Source organism: Panthera pardus, unplaced genomic scaffold (genome assembly GCF_024362965.1).
Source record: "Panthera pardus isolate Hobbes unplaced genomic scaffold, ASM2436296v1 HiC_scaffold_1, whole genome shotgun sequence".
In the NCBI taxonomy this organism is placed as follows: Eukaryota; Metazoa; Chordata; class Mammalia; order Carnivora; family Felidae; genus Panthera; species Panthera pardus.
In genome coordinates, this window is record NW_026526654.1 from 15079057 (window position 1) to 15083790 (window position 4734).

Sequence of the window (4734 nt, forward strand, 5' to 3'; positions counted from 1 at the left end):
TGGGGCCATACCGGTGTTTTCAGGTGGTGCCCTTGCCTTTTGGTTATGGCATGGGACCCCCCACCCGCCTTCCCCAGTCAGAGCAGTGAGCAGCCTTCCTGCCCTTTTCAACTTGGTTTTCTGTTACTTTTAATATTCTCTCTCTCCCTGGTTCCGTGTCTTAATCTTCCCTCTGCTGCCTGTTCAAGGTGCACGTATTACTTTCTCCACGCTGCCCTGTTTTGTGGTTTGTTGTTCAGAAGAAAGTGATGTCTATACTAATACATACCGAACATCTGTCTCGTCTTGTACTGACATGTGCTGGGCCATAAAGCTTCTCAGATTATCTTCTTAGTTGGAGAGTAAAAATGGAAAAAAGAAAAGGTATCCCGAAGATACACTTCTGTAAAGCCATTGGGATACAGAATGGCTGGAAAGAACAAATCAACGCATAAAAGCCACGGAGCTCTTGTTTTATTGGGCGAAGGATCCTGGGCTGGCTGCAACTGACTGAGAAAGGGTGAGTGGGTGTGCGATCTACTCATGTCGTGAACTGAACGTGCCCAGCTCTGCCTGTGTGTCCCCAGCCCCCAACCCCATAAACTGAAACCCTAACCTTTAATGGGATATTTGGAGGGGAGGCTTTGGCCAGGTAATTAGGGTTAAATGAGGCCAGGAGTGTAGGGCCCTCAGGATGGGATGAAGGGCCCTTTAAGAAGAGCGTAGAGGAAAAGCCACATGAGGGTCCAGGGAGCAGGCGACTGTCCATAAGCCGGGTTCAGGTGTGAACGTCCTACCCTACAGCGTGGGCTCCCTGACCTCAGCCCTCCAGCCTCCAGGACTGCGAGAAAGTACACCCCTGTTGTGTGAGCCACTCACCTGTGAGTCTGTCGTATCCTGTTACCGTAGCCCAAGGAGATAGATCCTGTGTCCTCATCAAGAGTTTTACATGCTGATGAAGCTAATCTGCCTAAAGGAAATCCTATTTTTAAAGTGGACTGTAGTCCGGTACCGAGCGTGTATGTCTATTTTGCATCCTTTTCAGAGTATCTGGATTCTCTCCTGAACCATCCCAAACGGAAGAGGCGGTTATAAATATGTTTATTCATTCAGCAACGGTTTACCGCCTTCTCTAAATGAAGCAACACGCAGGCCCTGGGGAGACATCACGGGCAAAACCATTTCTGCTGTCCTCATGCTTACAGTCGGGTGGGGTAGGGGTCCTCACCGAAAGGAACAGGTTTCTTTGAAGTAGGAGTTTCCTTTTATAAAGTCACGTGAAGCACATTTGCGCTTGCTTTAAAATATTACACGCGGAGTGGCTCTCCATTCGCAAACTCGACCGAAGCAAGAAGGCTGTTTTTATACCCGAATTTTAGGCCCTCTTGCGTGACCCTGACCTCAGTGTTTGATTTCCTTGCCCCCCCCCGCCCCCCCCCCCCTTCTATACCTGTGTCCAGGGGAACCTTAAGAGTCAAAGCGTTAGAAGTGGAAGGCCATGTTTCAGTCAGTTTTTGCTGCCTATCCCGAGGGGTCATCCTGCCTTTTATGTGGGCACCTTCCCTAGGCCACCCATGGAGTCTGCCTGGAACCATCCCCAGTGACCTGCCCCCAGGCTTCTGGGAGAAGCCTGGGAAATCTCTCCCATCCAGAGAACTCCTAGCAGCTGCCAGCCAGCCCGGAGCATCTAATCTCGAGAAATATTTCCTTTTCCTTCGTGTGTCTTTGCAAGGATATTTTGCTACGTTGGGTATATAGTATCTTTGAAAACAACATGCTTGGTTCTTGCTGGAATATGACCTTGTGCAGCCCTTAGGAAAATAGGCTCAGCCCACACTACCAACTTGATGGTGGGAAGAAAGGGATCTGACACACAGGGAGAAAAACGAAATACGAGTTAATATCCTTTTAAAAATAACACAGCTGTTTTTCTCCTCAAGTCTTCCGGGATGCTGAATTATGTTTATCTTAGGACTTGGGTTCATCTGATGTACAAATAATCCCGCTTCTCTTCAGATGTGTTGAGCACCTCTGGTATGCCAGGAAGGGGGCTAGTCATCATGAACACTTTGAGAGAAAGTCTGTCCCATGGGGCTTTCGTTCTAGAACAGAGGAATGGAGGGTCCGTGATGGGGGTGGGGAGATGCGCTGGTTGAGGTGGCCTCAATTCTAAAGTCATCACCTGGTCACTTAAGGAACTGGAACGTTTCTGAAGTTGAGCAGAAAGCCAGGCGTGGTCTAGTTGGCTTGATTCTTTTTTTTTTTTTTTTTTTTTCAGTCCACTGATGAGATTTTGAGTAGGGTAATGACTGGTCACCCAACATTAGCAATAAAATTCGATTTGAAGAAGGGTCAGACCACAGAGCACTTCTAAAAAGATTTTCCTTTTTCTTTTTCTTTCTGAAATTTTTTTGGTTACTTATTAGCTTCTGTGAAAGATAGCTAGGAAAATATTTAAGTCCAAGAACATTCTTCCCCCACCCCACCCCACCCTGGGGGCCACCTACTCTAGTCCCCATTTTGCAGCATTTGTTAAGCAGTTATTTTTATGCTTCGCTAATGCCCCCCCCCCCAACACAGCTTTTAAATAAAACAAGGAACTTCTCTGAAAAGCCCTGAATACAAAAATAAAATATTCTTCATGTACCTTCATGGAGATTTGCTGGGCCACCGAGGGAAATGCACTTCAAAATTAGATCATCTGCGTAGAAACCTCAAAAAAACAAAGTTCTCGCCCTCCTGAAAAGCAAAAGCAAAAAATCTGGGCCATTTGAAGGCAGCAGGAGGAGGGCGGGCCAGGGCAGGACTTGTAACCCAGTGTGACGGGGTTGGTCACGGCAACAGCAAAGGAATCCCCACCCCAGGGTGTGTGAGGTTCACAAACAAAAGTGCCGCCCTGTAGCCCTTCTGGGGGGAAAGGCTGGCCTTTTATCTGCAGGTTCCCGGCCACTGGGAAGGCCAAACAAAAGCAGGGCATTTTTCTGTGCTTACCCAGCCTCCCTAGAAGGGGCGTTTCTTCAGATTGCTTTCCTCTCCTGCCTCCGTTCCCTCCCTCCACCCTCAGGCTGCTGGTTTCCTCCCACTCTCCCCTTTAGCAGGTGTATTGCTGTGGTACCTCCCCTTTTGCAGAGGAATTTGCCAGTGGACCTCCAGCCTCCCCTCCACCCAGCTCCCACCCCCACCAGGGATGGGCACGGCCGTGTGGCATGTGGGACTCATTTATTCTGATAGGTTCCATTTTGATCCTTTCCTTGGAAAGAAGCCATTTAGAAAGAGAGGCCCTGAGATAGAGTCCGACGAGAACGCAAACATGAGACGGTTAAAAACTGAGATTGGAACCATGTCTAAGTCCTAGCCTCGGATTGGAATTCATGGCCTTTGTCACTACTGTCCAGTTCTCCTTCTCAACGTGCCCGGTTTGCTTTTGATAAACTTCAAGTGCATTGTCCTGCTGGAATGACCTCCATCAAAAACCGTGGAACTCTTATTCCTTACTTCTGACCTGTCCCCCGGCACCTGATCTCCCAGGGCAGGGCTGCAGGCAAACGATACCCGCCCCCCTTCCCCCAGCTCTCCCCTCTCCCTCCCCTGCGCCCTACTCCCTCCGCCCTGCAGTCTGGCCGCCTGAACGCATGCAGCTCCTGTCTCCTTGTCACAGACTGCCGGAATGCAAAATGATGAAAATTAATGCTGCTATTAAAGGATTTTTCAATTAAATGTGCAGTTTAGAGCCAGATGCTGCTTTCTTAAAGGAAGAGAAGTTTAAGTAAAAAAATCTGACAGATATTCGTTCCATCTAGCGTGGCAGGATTTATAGTAGATTACACCCTTTGATTTCGGAGGGCCTGAGTCGTTAGGTCCACTTGCAAATGGGCTGAGGGGAACAGTTGCTCTGTTGTAATATGAAAACATATGGGACGTATGGTGAATATTACATCCATAACTGTTACGATGTTTTGCTTCCTCCAAGCCCCTTTCTTCTCTGCCTCCTGTGGGTTGTTTCCAAGAACTCTGTTACCTTTCTACCTCTATTTTCCCTTGGAGTACAATTTGCTTTATTCTGCTTGCCTTAGAATCCCAGTGAAAAATCTAGAAATTAAATGTTTTTCTTACACGTGTCACCACGTGTTATTCTATAACCTCTGATTCTCTCTTGAGCTAACATTTATCCTGATTTTCATCTGTGTGCAAAGATATAGGCTGGAGTTTTTTTTTTTAATCTTCTTTTTTTTTTTGTATTCTATTGAACCATGCAGGTAACATGCAGTAAAAACACTTTAAATCCAATGACTTTTCAAAAATAGAGCAGATAAAGTTATATAATCAACTTATGGGTATTTACAGATATTTACTTATGAGAAGGGGTCTAGGCTGTTTTAAAAGTGAGTTTGGGGGCGCCTGGGTGGCGCAGTCGGTTAAGCGTCCGACTTCAGCCAGGTCACGATCTCGCGGTCCGTGAGTTCGAGCCCCGCGTCCGGCTCTGGGCTGATGGCTCGGAGCCTGGAGCCTGTTTCCGATTCTGTGTCTCCCTCTCTCTCTGCCCCTCCCCCGTTCATGCTCTGTCTCTCTCTGTCCCAAAAATAAATAAAAAACGTTGAAAAAAAAATTAAAAAAAAAAAAAGTGAGTTTGGATACTGTTCCCCACCCTAGCCAGACTCTTCCTATATCTTTAAGTGGATCAATTGATTAAGTATTGACGAGTGCTGACGCTACGTCCAAAAAAAAAAAAAAAAAAGTCTCTGGGTTTAAGAAAAT

At 47.0% G+C, this 4734-nt stretch overlaps 1 long non-coding RNA gene across 1 annotated transcript; it reads right to left on the reverse strand.

Annotated features, from left to right (window-relative positions):
- Positions 1 to 1872: 1872 nt before the first annotated feature.
- LOC109263991 (uncharacterized) lies at positions 1873 to 2917 on the reverse strand. Its single transcript, XR_002078517.2, has 2 exons — positions 2627 to 2917; positions 1873 to 2081 (listed from the first exon to the last, which is right to left on the reverse strand). It is a non-coding gene; the product is annotated as an uncharacterized LOC109263991 (long non-coding RNA).
- Between the last annotated feature and the right edge of the window lie 1817 nt (positions 2918 to 4734).